Consider the following 18,599-nt stretch of genomic DNA (forward strand, 5'->3'; position numbering starts at 1 on the left):
GTAAATTTGAGGTTTGGCATTCCTTGAAACATACTTGTGAACTCTTCGATTGTTGGATTTGTTGGATGACTAAAGGGATCAATTCTCTTGCTTCTATCTTTTATAACCTTTTTGGGTATATACCTATAAAATAATGGTAATTGTTCTCTAAATAGATGTTGATAGGGATGCTGGTTGACCAATTATCTTTAAAATGTTTGGTTAGTCGCCTACTTTCTACACTGACATGACTTATTCTTTGATTTTCGTAGAGTTTTGAGGATTTTTATTTGTTTTTTCCTTTTCCCAAGGAAAAAAAAAATTGGTGACTCTATTTGTCTTATTTCATATTGTCATATCCTTAGTTATATTTGTAGTGCCATGCTACCTTGTCAGTTTGGGAGTATATTTGTGTACAAAGTATGTGTTTGACCATTTTAAAAATGCCATATCAAATGGGGTGGGATGAGCTAATTCCTTATTACTTATTTTTTTGGGTTATTGGTTTAGAGGCTTATTTGGCAAGATATGAGCTTATGTTATGTCAATAGGTAATCCCATTACCAAAATAAAGTTGTTAGATCTTGATTGATCTATTGGTTCATAGTGAGATAATCTCATCTGCCCCTTGTGTCCTTGAAGGATCCCATCCACCTAATGTCGAACAAGTGTGTTAGGCAATCTCGTGTGCCTATCATTAGTTGGGTCCATACAAATCCATATGATAAAGAAGCAATTGTATGTGGTGTATTGTGAAGCATTGTTTTAGGACTTGGGGAAATATCTTGTGGGTTGTGAGGAGAGCTTGGCCAAGCTGACCATTGTGGTAAACGAGCTAAGGGGGGGGGGGGGGGGGGTGGGGGAAGTAACCATTTGTAGAGAGAGAGAGAGAGAGGGAGGAGATTACAAGTTTAGTGATTTAATTGAAATAAATTGAAATTTGGTGACTCACTTAGAATCCAGTTACAACTTACATGCAAGTTAGTGACCAATGATGAAATTTGCCCATAAAACATAATATTATCAAGGGTTAAAAAGAATATACTTATATTATCGTATATTGCAACAATGCAATAACAAAGATCCTTACAAAAGTAGTAATTATCCCATAATTATTTATATCTAATGCATTATTATCCATACTAACACATTATTCATTCATAACTCTTAATGCATTAGTATGCGTAATTTTTTTCACCTACTCTTTAACATCTTACTATAGGAAAAGAATTTAAATATTAATTAAAATAATTAATTAAATAATTTTGCAAACAAAGTAACTTAAACATATTTCACAATTGGCGAGTAATGACTATTTTATATCGTATGAAGGGATGCCTCTTTTTTGTTTCCTAGAATACTCTTATATGCATAAAAGTTGATTAATAAAACTAAAAAAGTATAGAAAGATGTTAAATAATATTAACCCATAAGGAACAACTATTTCTTTAGTTTATATTTTCTAAATCCTATAATATCTCCTCTCAAAGTTTTGAATAAAAAATTGCTATATATTAATTTATTATACCCTGTCTAAAATTTTTTAATAGTTTAATTTGGATATAAAATAAATTAAATACATAGGGAAAGATTTGAACTAAAATATAAAATAAAAATGGAAAATATTAATTATATGAATTTTTGTGCATGTGACTGTAAAATAGCGGTAACAGTTCTTTAAATGGATGTTGATAGGGGTATTGGTTGACTAGTTATCTTTAAAATGGTTAGTCCTGGCAAAAAGGATAAAAATCCGTTAATCCAAACCGCATCCAACCCGTTTTAACCGACTTATAATTATTCGCTTGCTAAACGAGTCGAATATGGTTTTTCATTTTCATATCCGCCCCCTTAGCTGGTCGGGTCGGGTTTATCCGGCGGATATTTGCCAACCCGCTTAAAAAATTAACTCAGGAAAGCCTGCTAGTGTTACAGCCCAAACCCTTTAACCTAGCCAGCCCAATAAGCCCACTGCCCAAATGCCCACACGGCCCACTACGCACACGCCCCGCTCAGCACCTCACTACTTCAGCCCTTCCCACTCCCAAGTCACTCATCTGAATATTTTGATTCTTCTATCATTCTCTGCGTTCTCACTTCCCAATTCCCATTCACTTTCATTTAGGGTTTCATACTTCAATTTTTCGACACCGTCGTCGATTGCCGCCCGTCGCTCGCTCGCTCGCAGAGCCTTGTGAGTTTGACAACCCTCGCCTTGTAGTGTTGCCGTACTTTTTCCAGTTCGCTGCTTGCCCATTGCTCTCTCGCTCGATTCGCTCGTCGTCTGATTCTTCTCTCATTCTTTGCGTTCTCACTTCTCATTCACTTTCGTTTAGGGTTTCACTTTCGTCGTCGTCGACTGCCGCCCATCACTCGCTTGTTGCTTTAGCTTCACAAACCACAGAACCAGGTTCAATTCTCTCTCTTTTGGGGAAATTTGTCTTCCGAGTTCTGACCTTTAAGTCGTTTGTTGGTTTTTGATTTTTTGATTTTGATTTTTCTAATTTTTAATTTTTATTTTTGATTTCGTTTCTGTAATTTTTGACAATAATACCAATCAGCCCATAAAATTTTGTCATAAGTTGTATTTGAGGTAGTTGATTTCGAGCTTTGTACTTAGATGGCATTCAATATAATTTCACACTAAAAATATAATTTTACAACTTATTTGAAGAAAAGCAAATATGTGGGGAGAAAATTCAATCGTTGTTAAGAGTATGAGTTTTGAACTTATGATTTTAATTGTTGTGAATTTGAAAAAAAAAAAAAAAAAATTCAGTGCAATTTGAGAAATGTAATTTGAGCATATCTGGGCTACTTTGTTGGTAGAGCAAGAGATGATGAGAAAATTCAATCGTTGTTAAGAGTATGAGTTTTGAACTTATGATTTTAATTGTTGTGAATTTGAAAAAAAAAAAAAAAAAAAAGTCAGTGCAATTTGAGAAATGTAAATTGAGCATTGCTTGGCTACTTTGTTGGTAGGGCAAGAGATAATGAGATTGTTTTTAAGAATTGAGGTTACCTTTCATTCAATCAATGTCTATTTTAAGGATATAAAATCATGATATAAGAAATTGATAGTTTTAAAAAATTAAAAGATGTTATCATAGTAATGTAAATAAGAATGCATCATAACATTGAATAGAGAATGATAATATCCTATTTTTAATATGGAAAATTGGGAATGTCTATTTTGAGAGATTCCTCGGATTTGAAAATAGTTGTGTTTAAAGAAATTCGCATGCTTTAAGAACAGTTGTAATGTTTAGATTTTAGAGACTCACACGAGTCGCACGGTTTGAGTTTCTATTTTGACTTGGATTGAGACTAATTTATTATGTTTTAATGCTTACAGTTTTACTTACATGAATCATGAGTTGTTAATTAGTATAAACGATTGAATGATTGATATAATTATTAGAAAAATTAATACACAAACTAATCGCAAGTTGTCGTATACAACTTAAATTATTATGACGCAATATAAATTATTAATAAAATTATATTTGAGAATGGCGGATTATCCGTCCATCCGCCATGAATTATCCGACCCGAAACCGCCTAATCTGCCACTTAAACGAGTCGAATATGGATTGTGATTTTTTCACCCAATAATCCGCGTTATTCGTCACAGATAAACCGACCCGATCCGCTTTGCCAGGTCTATGTTTGACCATTTTAAAAATATCGTATCAAAAGGGGGCAGGATGAGCAAATTCCTTATTACTTTTTCTTGGTTATTGATTTAGATGTTCATTTGGCAAAAGATAAGCTCATGTTATGTAAGTAGGTAATCTCATTACGAATATGAAGTTGCTAGACCTTTATCTACAGGTTCATAGTGAGATAATGTCATCCGCTCATGTACTTAAAGAATCCCATCCACCTAATGCTAAATAATCGTGTTAGGCTATCCTGTATGTTTGTCATTAGTAGGGTCCATACGAATCCAAATGATGAGAAAGCAATTGTATGTGGTGTTTAGGACTTGGGGAGATCTATTGTGGGTTTTGAAAAGAGTTTGGTCACTTCAAAGGAACAGTTGACCACTATAGTAAGGAGCTAAATTGGGGGAGGGGGGTAACCATTTAGAGAGAGAGAGAGAGAGAGAGAGAGAGAGAGAGAGAGAGAGAGAGGAAGTTACAAGTTTACTGATTTAATTGAAATAAATTGAAGTTTGGCTACGCACTTAAAATCTAGTTACAACTCACAAGTTAGTGACCAATGATGAAAGTTGCCCACAAAACATAGTATTATCAAGGGTTAAAAAGAATACATTTTATCGTATATTGCAACAAAGCAATAACAACGATCCTTGCAAAAGTTCTAATTATCTCTAATGCATCATTATCTATAGCTAACACATTATTCATTCATAACTCTTAATGCACTAATATGCGTAATTTTTTTTTGGCCCACTTTTTAACATTTTACTATAGGAAAAGAATTTAAATATTAAATAGAATAAATATTTAATTAATTTTGTGAACATATTAACTTAAACATATCTCCATACAAAGTTTTTAATAAAAAAAATACTATTAATTGATTATACTCCGTCAAACAAATTTTAATAATTACATTTGAATATGAAATAAAGTAACTATATAGAGAAAGATTTGAACTAGAATATAAAATCAAAATAGAAAGATATTAATTAATTACTTGAAAAAAAAAAAAAACATATTACTATGTGTTATGATATATAGGTAGATGTCCCCCATGTCCCTATGAGCCTACCACATATATAAGCACTAATTCATATCCCTACTTGAAGTGAGGAGCATACAGAAAGGAAAAGAAGAAGAGAGAAAGGTAGAAGTAGAAAGAAAGATGAGATATAAAAGAAAGTGGGAGAAATATCTTGTATAAGGTCAGTTTCATATCACTTTGTAATTTCTCCTGCAATAGTAAAATTTTGATCTCATACGCCCATGGAGTAGGCATAGTCGAACCACGTAAAATTTATGTCTCGTCTCTATTTATTTTCTATTTATATTCTTACATCATTTTATAACACGTTATCAGCACGGGACTCTAACCAACTAACATATTTCTATGAACCTGCCCTATATGTCTACACTAATTCATTTTCTACCCGTTCATCTTTCACCCGTTTCCCTATAAAAGGGCACCCTCTCCCTCTCATTTGTGATATACATATAGCATACTTATATATACATATTGCATGCTTGAAGTGATGAGCATATAGAAAGGAAAAGAAGAAGAGAGAAAGGTAGAAGTAGAAAGAAATATGAGATATAAAAGAAAGTGGGAGAAATATCTTGTACAAGATCAGTTCCATCACTTTGTAATTCCTCCTGAAATAGTGAAGTTTTGATCCCATCCGTCCGTAGAGTAGACATAGCCGAACCACGTAAAATTTTCGTCTCATCTCTATTTATATTCTTGCATCATTTTATAACACGTTATCAGCACGAGACTCTAATTGTGATGATCCAAAAATATATATATGATTAAAGTACAATAATAATAAAATAATAAAAATGGTCATTAAGTTAATATCAATACAGAAGTGTTTTTTTCTGTAAGATCCTTGATTTCATGTTTGATGCCTAAGAAAGACCTTGTCTAAGCGAGTGCTCAGAGACCATTGCGGCTCAGTCGCTCCCTGGAGGTCGGTCTGGTCAAAATGGAATTTCATAAGATAAACAGGATAGACACTATTTGTATACATAAATAAGTATATATACATAAAATAGTGTTTTGACAGACATAATTTATAGAAATATATAATAAGATGATAATAATATAGGTATCATATGTGGGGCCCACAAGACTATATGGGGTCCACATGAGTCCCGGAGCCACAAGACACTGTTTATATACGTAAATAAGTACATAACATAATGTTTTGACTAATATAATTTGTAGAAATATATGATAAAATAATAATAATATAGGTATCCTCTACGGGGTCCACAGGACTGTGTGGGGCCCACATGAGTCCCGAAGCCGTATGGAGGTTTACACGAGTCTCAAAGCTATGTAAGACGCATAAAATCGTATGAGAGTTATTCGAGTTATGTAGGATCCATTTGGGTCTCGAAGTTGTGTGGGGCCCACAAGACCAGGTGAGGCCCACATAAGTTTTCAAAATTTAAATTTAATTATTATTCAAAGATAAATAATAAAATAAATAAATACTAAAAATAGTTTAAAAGTAATAACAATGATAATAATAATGATTAATAAAAATAATATAATAATAAAATAATTAATTAACTAATTGATTAATTAATTAGGTAAGTAATTAATTAAAAATTTATTTAATGGGAATGGTGGCAAGCACTCCCACATGGCCTCCATCCCAATCCCATACTCAACCCATACCTTGCCCATTCTTTAATTTTAAAAAAATTATAATTTCACCCATCTCCCCACACTTTTATAAATTCCATTTCTTCCCCAAAATTTTCCTATAAATAGGAAGCTCTCAACCTTCATTTTTCACAACAATTTTTCCAATGAAGAGAAGGATTAGTGAGTGAAAAAATTTGTGGTGGAGAGAGAATTTTTTGAGTAAGTTCTCACTCACCCACTCTTTCCGATCTCATTTCTTAAAGATAGTTATTGTGTTCATAGCACACGGTAAAAGAAGAAGATAAATAAATTTTGATTATGTTAGTTTTTTTTTTATTTAAAATTCACACCCGAATTTATTTTATAAGTAAATTTCAATTATGTTAATTAGTTCCACAAAATTTCCATGAATTTATTTTTACGCTTATTTAATTATATCAGTTCTATCTTTAATATACTTGCATTTATTTTTGAGTTAAGAAATGTTCTAATCCCCTCGGGTAAATTTTCAGCATTTCTTTCTATTCAAAAATAAAATTATATATATTTTTAACACAAAAATTGTGTAGCATGAGTTTATTTTTACGTTGCATTTTTTTTGAAAATATGAGTAAAGATGAGATTTTCACGATATTATTTTAAATTGCATAAATTATAATAAGATGATTTTGAAACCCCTTATGGTAACGAAAGTTCAAAGTTACAAATGCTCGGTATCACAGCTTAAAGTTTATACGGATCAGAGTGCATCCACACTATTTACAGAGTGGTTATTTATGTTAGTGGATTTCTCCTGAGTGCACACATGGTTCCGGACCAGGACTTAATAAGGAAAATCTCACTTAAACTTTATGTACGTTGATTTAGTTTGGTCGGCTAGCCAGCTAAGTCTTGTTTTCGGACCGCACAACCCAGTCATGGGGGTAAACATGACTTATGACAAACAGGTCTAAGGGTGGTTTTTTTATAATATATGTTTATACATATTTAATTACGTGTACAAAGTTACTGATGATTTGAAGGAAAAGTGTAAGTTTATGTAAAAAGAATCATTTTTGTGCTTAAATGATGATATAAAGAAAACGTATAAGAAAAAGTATATGTATATTTATCATTAAATATGTTTACAGTTTTAAAGTTAAAAGTTTAATTTAACAGTTATAGTATATAATTATAAAATTTTACTATTATAATTGATGACAAAAGTTTTATGCAGAAATTTTTAAATTTATATTTATTCTAAAAGCAATTTTGAAGTTATAGTAATAAATATTGTTTTACGAAATTTTTGAAAAGCTCATTTTGGCTACACACTAATAATAATCTTATTTACTTACTGAGCGTCGTCTCACTCCAAACATATTTTTATTTCAGATAACTCTGAAGGGCATGTCGGAAATCAGGCTTAGCAAGCATGCGGGTGGGGATAGAAAAATAAAGATTTGTTTAGAAATATTAGTATGATGCCAGATATTTATGCTTGTGAAATTTTTCTTTTTTTGAAATAAATGATTGTAATATGGATAATTAGTACTCTGATTTAATAAAAATTGAGTTTATTTGCTTTCGCTGTAAATCAATAGTAGAAAGTTAATATCCTAGGCCCTTCGGGGTTGGGGTGTTACACTAACCAACTGACATATTTCTATATATTTATACTTTCTTAATGAAATATTTTATTTCTATTTACACCACCTTAATGGTCGATTTTATTTCTCTATCACCTATATATATACACACATATATGTATTTAAAGTACCAATCTCCAGAAGAGATGGTAAAATAGTCCTCCTGAAGAGGCTATATATATTTAATCTCTAGAAGAGATGATAAGATACACCTCCTCAAAAGACTATATATTTAAATCTTCCATATATATATATATATATATATATATATATAAATCTCCCGTAGAGATAGTCCTCCTAAAGAGGCAATATATTTAAATTTTTCATTTACATATTTAATCTCCCGAAGAGATAGACCTTTTGAAGAGGCTATATATCTAATCTCCAAAAGAAATGCTATATATTTAAATTTCTCATCTATATATTTAATCTCTAGAAGAAATATTAAATATTTACCTCTCAAAGAGGGTATATTTTTAACCTCTCAAAAAGATGTTCAAATCGACGTCCTGAAGAGGTGAAACGTTTATTTCCTAGATGAGGTGATAATTTATTATCTAATTTAATATTATAATTTGGGATTATACTCCTGAAGAGTACAAATTGAGAAAAATAAAATAATGTTCCTGATGAATAAACATATTTAAGTAACCCTGGAAGGGTGAAAATAATATTATATTATTATCACAGTTTTTATTTCAGCTTTTACATTCTGTTTTTACAAATTGTCTTATTGTTAATTTATTTACATGTTAAACATAAGTAAAATTAAATTTGTTCTACTTGACATCAAAAGACAATAATTATATATTGTATATTCTTGATGTCAAAATTCATCTAAATATAATGAAATTGAGAAATACTATTTTAGATGGAAATACTGTATCCCTGCAGGATTGCGTGAAAGTCATGAATTGTTTGCTTATTAAGAAAATATTATATATTATTATATATATAATCATGCATGGGCTCAAATGTATTTACCTCTTTTTTTTTATATTCATTAATAACTCTTCTCTCTCATAAACGTTATTTGTCTCTAATTGTTTTCTCTTTCATATATTTTTATTATCATTGTATTTATAGAGGAAAAATTAAAACTGAATACCTCACTATCAAAGACCTACTTATCCTACGAAAATTTTTAAAAAGGATTTATTTGACCGCCATATTTTACCAAAAGCTCGATATGAATAGTTGCACCTGAAGTTGCAAGATTTTAAAACAATCAGTAAATATAATTTCGTTCTACATAAAATTAGCTGAAAGCTAAAACTATGTGATGAAAATATTACTGACAAAGACATGCTTGAAAAGACATTTACTACTTTTCATGTCACTAATATGCTCCTACAGGAGCAATATAGGGATAGGAAATTTAGTAAATTTTCTGAATTCATGTCATGTCTTTTTGTTGCTTAACAAAATAACAAGTTTTTGATAAAATATTACCAAACTCGTCAAACTAGTTCGATTCTATTCCTTGAAGTGAATATGAAAAAACATTTTGTGTTCGAGGACGAGATCAAAGGCATAGTCGTGGGCATGGTTGTGACCATGATTGAAATAACCACTGGCATAGAGACGTGAGGTTACGATCTCCCAGAAGAGGGATAACCCCTAGAAGAGGGATGACCCCCAGAAGCAGGATAATCAATGATACGCATCATGAAAATGAATGTTACAGATGTGGAATAAAAGGTCATTGGTTGTGTACCTGTCGTACGCCAAACACTTGGTAGATCTATACCAAACATCTATAAATGAAAAGGAAAATAGTAAGAAGTAAAAATAAATTTTACTAATTTTCTTGCAAATCAAACAATGATGCAAAGGAAGCAATTTTATGTTTAGATTTATCATTGCTTTGATAATAGTGTTAAAATACACAATTATTCAAGAAAGGAAATATTTTCATTACTTGAATATATTTTCAATAAATATCAATATAATATCTGTTTCTACAAATTTGATTGAAGGTTCTGGAAGAGCTAATATAAAGTTACCCAACGGTACTTTATAACAAATCAATGAAGTTATATTCCAGTAGATCTAGAAGAAATCTGCTAAGTTTTAAACATTTAAAACTCAATGGATATCACATTGAAACTACAAATGAAGGTAACAAATAATTTATTTATATTATTTCTATTATTTTTGGAAGAAACAAATTTTAGAAAAACTACCAACTTTATTTTCTAATTAGTATTATACAACGATTAAAGTAGTTGAATCATATAATGTCTTGCACCAGAAGTGCAATGACCAAAAGTTATTTACACATTGGTCTGAATATCTTAGACATATTGGAGAGGTAAAGATATGAAGAAACATCGAAAATTCACATGGTCATCCACTAAAGAACTAGAAGATTCTTTTAACAACTGATTTCATGTGTACAGCTTGTTCTTAAAGGAAATTAATTGCCACTTTAATGAAACAGTATTCCCTACATTAGGGGGGAGCAAAATCAGTGTTTGAAGCACGACATGAAATCACATGGAATGGCATAAGTTTATCTCATTCAAATTCTCGCACAAATCAAAGTGAACTTGAAGTTAAGAAGTGTTAGGACTGGAGGAGCCTATGGGTGGGTTTGATGCACATGAGTGAACACCAACTTGACCCAAAAGCTTAAGCTTATTGGGTCTTGGGCCCAACTATGTATATAAGCACCCATGATCCACTCTAATTTTTCAATGTGGGACAAGCTCACAAGTGAAATTCTCAACAATCTCCCCCTCACTTGTGAGTTCCAACCGCTCCCCCTTGAATAGAAATCATCTCCCTTATGGGAGTAAACCCAATTCCCCAACAATTGCTCAAGTGGGCCTTACCACTGGCTCCTTACGTGCCTCAGATTGCATTCCAAGTGCCTCCGAACTAATCCTACCTCTCACATCTTGACCCTATTCAAATCCATCCCAGGGCTAGTTGATCCTTATTGGCCTCGGTCACACACTTGGTCCTTCAACTGTTAGCACGTCAGGAGAATTAGTTTCACGTCTCAACTTTTATGATGTCGCTCGCCCAGAGTTACGAACCGTCAGCTCTGATACCATTTGTTGTGTGAATAACCTGATTGCTTATTCTAATTTACAAATTTTAGTCAATTATAAATCTTCGTGTTCATAAGCCACAATACAAATCTGATTTTATTTCTGTAGTAATCACAACCACACCTAAACTAAAACTTGCTTATTCCAACTTGTGCGTGTGTGCCAAGTCTGATCAAGAAAATATTTATTCACCAATCAACATTCAGCAAAGCCACAAGAATTTCAGCAAAATATAAACATGCAAAATCACAAAACCACAAAAACGCATTTACGTGGTTCGGCCTAAAAATTGGCCTACATCCACATTAGGAACTCACCTTTGGACACGCTTTATTAAAGACGGTGGAAATAAATATATATACACAGTTCTACCTCTTTGGGCTTACCGATCTCCTCCAAAAATCAGCTCAAGAACGACCCAAGAAAACCCCTCTTCGCACCTGCAAAGAACCCTAGGCTTCTTCCTATCTTCCTCCCTGATTTTTCTGAAAGAAACCCTCCCAAAACCTAGATTTCTCCTCCCTATTTCAGCTTACCCAGGCGCGAACCAGTGCTGGCTGCAAGAACCTCAAGCCTGAATTTTTCCCTTTGCTGCGTGCTCTCTATAATCAGCTGCAACTCTCTGATGAAGGTTCTAGATGTTATTCCTCCCGCCTCAGCACTACTGCTCTTTTGACAAATAAAATACAAGCCAAATTTTAAAATTACATTAATGCTTTTTATAAAAGCTGGGGCCATTGGATCTTCACACCAAATGGACGGCCCAAATTTTTTTCCTTCTTCAAGCTTGACACTCCAACAATTCTCCACCTTGGCAAGCTTGTGACCCTTGCACCTCCTTAGCATCTCCTATGGCAGTTCTTGCAAAACAAACACTAGCAACTTCCAAGGTTAAATAAGTTTGAACAATGTTCAAACTTGGATTTAGGTACTGCTTTAGTCATCATATCAAAAGGATTATCCTCTGTTGGAATTTTTCTTACTTCTATTTCACCACTAGAAATAAGATCCCTCACAAAATGTAGCCTAACATCTATATGCTTGGACCTATCATGATAAACATGATTCTTAGCCAAATGAATAGTGCTTTGATTGTCACAATAAATTATGACGGTTCCACTATACATTCCTAACTCTAGACACAGTCATTTTATCCATATAGCCTCCTTAAAGGCTTCAATCATGGCAATATATTAAGCCTCTATGGTAGACAAGGCTGCCACCGACTGTGTGACAATCCAACTAAAAATGATATTTAAAATAATAAAGAGAAAGGAAAATTATCAGAGGCCTCGTTGACGAAGCCAAATTTCGTCGACAAGGAAATACCGAGAGTGGTTTTTGAGCAGACTGAATTTCGTCGATGAGGAGTGTATTTCATTGACGAAATTATTGAAAGACTCGTCGACGAATGACGTGGCTCGTCGACGAATCTAGTCCTATAAATATCAAAAATCCGAATTTTAACTTCAAAACTAAGCAACCTCTCATCCTCTCTCTCCTCCCTTCGGTTCTCTCTCTCTCTCTCTCTTCGATTTCGGGCCGGATTTATGTCGGTTCGACAATCTAAAGCCACCACAATGCTCCTGGGGAAGTTCTCTCCAAATCTGCCAGAGCGGATCGTTGGTGAAAGCAAGTTGGAATTCATCTTTGAGTTAAGGTAAGGCTTTTTAAGCCAAATTTGGTCTTGCGGTAGTTATAGGAAATGATATACACGTGGAAATATTGAAAGTTTTCATTTTCAAGGTATTGATCAGGAAATTCTATTGGTGTTAGACCATGATATTTTAGGGGTTTTCTCAGTAGCCAGGTAAGGGAATAAACTAAAGCAATTATTTTCCATGCAAAATTATTATTATGTATGAGTAAATTTACTTTCAGAAAGGTATGTATTATATTTGTATATTACGAAAGAAATTGTACATTTGGGAAAAATACTGCTAGTATGTTGAAATGAATATGTATGTATGAGATGTCAAAAACTATGATTTTAGAATACAATGTATGGTTTTATGTAGCAAATGTGTGACATGAATATTATTTTACGTGGAAAAATATCATGATATGTCAATGATATGAATGAAATATGTTTTGAGAAATTATGAAAGAATATAGTACATTATGATGTTAAAAATACATGATAAATTGATTATTTTCAAAATGATATACATTATGAAATGTTCAGCACTAGGCCATAATTATGAAATGTTCGGCACAATGCCATAATTATGAAATTATGAAAGATGCTATATTATCACGTATTATATGTTATAAGAACCCGGATCTAAGTTTAGTTCAGTTCAGGAGCTCGGTACCGTAACTATATATATATATATATATATATATATATATATAGATAAGATATTTATGTTCAGACTTGTGCTAACCACCCCGCAAGGGGGTGGGAGATGAATAGTCGGTGTGACTTTAAGTGTAGAATTGTAGACATCCACCTGGCAGTCCGGACCAATGTGCGGCGGGCCCATCGTACTTACAAACATTTTTGACTCGGCAGTGGTCGGCCAACCATTGTCAGGTCCCGCCTTCGGGCTGCACAACCCGTCATGGGAGGTAATACATGACATTAGCTAGCTATTCATCCTGGGTATGTTTTTAGTATTATTAGATATAACAGACGATTTATGAATGATATGAGTTACTAGGAAATATGAAAGTATATGATGATTCAGTATGTTATGACGAATGTTTACAGATATATGAAATGTATTGTATATGTATAACTACATTATATATTCATGTTGCCACACAGTTACATTTAGTTTATTTCCCTTACTGAGAAGTGTCTCACCCCAAAACTTAATATATTTTTCAAGAGACCCTGAGAGACCGGCGAGTCGTGGCCGCCGTTGAGCTTATTAAGTTACCCTACTAGGAGGGTAAGATTTTGTTCTAGGATCAGGATTATTTTGTTGTGAGGTCCTAGTTGTATTTGGAACGTTATGGGAGATAGAAAATATATGTATGCTATTTTGGTGTAAATAGACTCTATGGTTGGATGATTGAGATTTTATACTTACTGCTGCTTAGGTTTTCGCTGTTTATGTCAGGTTATCCCCGCTACCCACGAGTTCAGGTTGATATTGTTATTATTTATGTTATGTTTTATATTAAGATTTTGAGGTCATTACAAACTGCATGTGTGATTTCTAACTAATAGCACTACCAAAAATAGAAAAGACCATACCAGACAAAGACTTCCTGGTATCTAGATTTCTAGCATAGTCAGAATCTACATATCCTTTTAACCTTATTTCACAATGCATATCCCTTTTTCCAAATATTAATCCTTTCTGTTTTGTTCCAAACAAGTATTGAAAAATTTGTTTCAAAGCATGCCAATGTGGTTTTCCAGGTTTGCTCATAAATCTACTCGCTTGACTTACAACATAAGATAGATCAGGTCTAGAACATACCATAGCATACATTACACTACCAACCATACTAGCATAAGGTATTCTATTCATAAACAGTGACTCATTTTCAGTTCCAAGACACTATTTTCTAGACAATTTAACATGTTGTGCAATAGTAACAGAAGTAGATTTAACATGACTCATTCCATTTTAACACCTTTGAAATATAAGACTTTTGAGACAAGTAGAGAAACTTTTTATTCATTTCTCTAGTTATTTTCATATCAAGTATGCTTTTAACAGGTCCTAAGTCTTTCATTTCAAATTCAGATTTAAGCATGCACTTAACTTGATTTAACATATCCAAGTCTCCACAAGCAACCAACATGTCATCAACATATAATAGGAAATATATATGACATTTATCACATGATTTATAATAGACACAACCATCATAATTGCTTCTACAGAAATCTTTGAATCATGTAAGAATCAAATCTTTTATACTATTGTCTAGGTGATTGTTTCAGCCCATATAAAGATTTCTTTAATAAACATACATGATTTTTATTCATTTCTGTATCAAAGCCCTTAGGAGGTTGCATATAAAATGTTTCTTCTAAAGTACCATGCAAGAAAGCAGTTTTAACATCAAGTTGTTCCAAATGCAAGTCATGTATAACAATAGAAGATAATAGAATTCTAATTGAACTATGCCTCACAATAGGGGAAAATATTTCATTACACTCTATCCCTTCCTTTTGCGTAAATCCCTTAGCCACTAACCCAGTTTTATACCTAGGTGGTTCAACTCCAGGGATTCCCTCTTTCCTCTTAAAGATCCACTTGGATCCTATGAGTTTCTGTTTTTCCAGTCTAGGTACCATTACCCATGTCTTATTCTTGTTTAGAGACTCCATTTCTTCTTGCATTTCTTCTTGCATTGCAAGAATCCATTTCTCAGTCTCTTTACTATCCATGGCCTCTCTAAAAGTCTTAGGCTCCACCTCAATTTCCGTTTCAGCAATAGAAAGAGCAAAAGCTGTCATATCAGCTTCCCTATACCTTTGAGGAGGTTTTATGACCCTCCTCTCCCTATCCCGTGCTAGAAAGTTTCTATTTCTGAGTTTTGCTCCTTAAAATCTGCAGCATCTGTTTCTAAATGGCTATGAGAAGTGGAGGGCTGCTCCACCTCAAGCTGCAGGTCACTAGTATCAGAGTGCCTAACAATTTCATCTGAATTTTATGATTTTCCCCCCATTTCAATTTCATTAAAAACTACATCCCTGCTAATAATACATTTTTGTTTTCGAGGTTCTGTAACCGAGAGCTTATAGCCTTTAACCCCCTCTGGGTATCCCACAAAAATGCATTTAATAGCCCGAGGCTCTAATTTATCAGTTCTGATGTGGGCATAGGCTATGCATCCAAAAAATTTTAAACCCTGATAATTAGCAAGCTTACTCGACCAGATTTCTTGAGGGGTTTTAAAATTTAGAGCTGAGGAAGGACACCTATTAATAAGGTATACAACAGTGGTCACAGCCTCTGCCCAAAAGGTTTTGGGTAGACCTGAAGTGGCTAACATGCATCTTACCCTTTTCAGAATAGTTTTATTCATCCTTTCAGCTAATCCATTATGTTGGGGAGTATCCCTAACAACCTATGTCTAGCAATGCCCTCAACTACACAAAATTCAAAAAATTCATTTGACAAGTATTCTAATCCATTGTCTGTTCTCAGTGTTTTAACTTTTTGCCAATTTCGACTAAGGTTTTCCATTCTTTAAACTTTTCAAAAGTATCACTTTTATATTTTAGAATATAAATCCATACTTTCCTAGAAAAGTCATCTATAATTGACAGAAAATACCTAGAACAACCATGAGAACTAACCGTAGCAGGCCCCCACAAGTCTGAATGTATGTAATCAAGAGTCTGTTTTATGGTGTGAGTGGACTTTTTAAAGCTAACCCTAGTAGACTTACCCAAGACACACTCCTCACATAATGACAATTCCTCAAGTTTCCTATGCCCAAGCAGCCCCTTTTCTCTAGCTCCTTTAGGCCCTGTTGGCTAACATGTCCTGGCCTCTTATGCCACAAGGAAACCTGATTTTCTACCCTGTGATTGATAGGTGAAGCCTCACCAATCATTGTCTTTCCTACCAAGGTGTTCATCCCATTCTTTAGCACCCCTTTCATCACTACCAGTGAACCTCTACATACTCTCAGGCTACCTCCTTCAGACTCAAACGTGTACCCTATCTTATCTAAGCTACCAAGAGAAATCAAGTTTCTCTTCAGCTCAAGTATGTACCTCACATCTTTTAGTACTCTTTCAATCCCATCATGCATTAGAAGCCTCACTGTCCCAATACCCTGTATTTTACATGACTTATTATTACCTAAGACAACATGACCTCCTTCTAAGCATGTAAAGGACTCAAACCAGTTTTTCAATGGACACATGTGGAAGGAACATCCTGAATCTAATATTCATTCTTTTCCCAAATCTTTCTCAGAGATGTTCAACACTTCTGTACTATCATACCCATCTAAAACTACAGCTACCTTACCCTTTGGTTCAAAGGTGGTAGCATTGACTACGTTTTTCCTTTCTGGGCAGTCCCTCTTAAAATGCCCTTCCTTGTGACAGGAAAAACACTTTAGTGCTTTGCTTTTAGACTTTGATCTAGACCTCTTACCTTTTCCTTTCTTGTCCCTCTTTTCAGACCTACCTCTCACATTTAACCCTTCCCCTGACCCTATTTTAGACTCAAACTTAGTGTGCAATTCCCTAGAGTGCAAAACTGCTTGCACATCTTCTAAAGTCAGCCTCTCTCTCCCATACATCATAGTTTCTTTAAGATTATCATATGTGGAATCAAGAGAACTCAATAAAAGAATTGCCTGGTCTTTTTCATCTATACTAATATCAATATTAGCAAGATCCAAAAGATTTTTATTAAATTCATCTAAATATTCATCAAAAGATGTTCCAGGGGTCATTCTAAAGGTATAGAGTCTAGTATTCTTATGGATTCTGTTTGCTAGGGATTTTGTCATGTACAAACTTTCTAGTTTTGAAGAAACTCTAGTTGCAGTATCCTCATTGACAACTTCTCTAAGCACTTTGTCTCTTAGGGACAAGATAATGGCACTATGTGCCTTCTAAAAGATTTCGGGCTTCACTTTGTCGGTGGAAGGTAAACTTAGTTTCCCCTCTTGTGAAGTGGAAGCCCACTTCTTTTCTCTAAGAAGAGCCTCCTCAAGCCCCTGCTATACCAAGATGGCACACATCTTAATCCTCCATAAACCAAAGTCCTTTTTTGCAGTGAATTTTTCTATTTCAAACTTAGCAGTCCCTATCACAAAGTCAGGCTCTGATACCACTTCTTGGGACCGGAGGAGCCTATAAGTGGGCTTAATACACATGGGTGAACAACAACTTGACCCAAAAGCTTAAGCTTATTGGGTTTTGGGCCCAACCATGTATATAAGCACCCATGATCCACTCTAATTTTATAATGTGGGATAAGCTCACAAGTGGAATTCTCAACAAGAAGATTATACATTTGCAAGGGATTGCAAATCAGTTACCAGATTCTTTTGCAAATACCAAGGCCATATTAAAATCTCATATACCTACTACAAATATTCTAGCACGTATTGATGTCCCTGAAGGACAACAACCCGCTAATGAACCTAAATCGCAAGTTAAGCATGGAAGGTTAGTTGGTGCAAAAGATTAAACTCCCAGAAGGAGAAAATTAAAATCTGTAAACACTCCAAAAGAGGTTATGGAGGTGGATAATTCATTTAACATTCACAAACACATTTCTCCTAAAAATGAAATTCGTATTATAGAATCTCCTGAAGAGAAATCTCCTCCTGAAAAGGAACCTCCTAAAGAGAGAACTCCTGAAGAGACATCCCTTGAAAAGGGACAGGTACCTGGAAATAATAATGAAATCTCAATTCATTACACAAGAGAAATATGTGATAGAAATAAAGTTGTTGTTAACAACACATTTACATATGATAGCTACTGACATTATTAGAAGTAATAATAACATTACTAGAAGTAATGAGGATCCTGAACCTAAATATGTTAATGAATGTCGATATATAAGTGATTTACCAAAATGGAAAGAGGCTATCACATCAGAATTAAACTCTCTATCAAAAAGAGAAGTTTTTGGACCTGTAGTCCCGACACCAGAAGATGTCCAAC

Source organism: Malania oleifera, chromosome 6 (assembly GCF_029873635.1).
Source record: "Malania oleifera isolate guangnan ecotype guangnan chromosome 6, ASM2987363v1, whole genome shotgun sequence".
Taxonomy (NCBI): Eukaryota; Viridiplantae; Streptophyta; class Magnoliopsida; order Santalales; family Ximeniaceae; genus Malania; species Malania oleifera.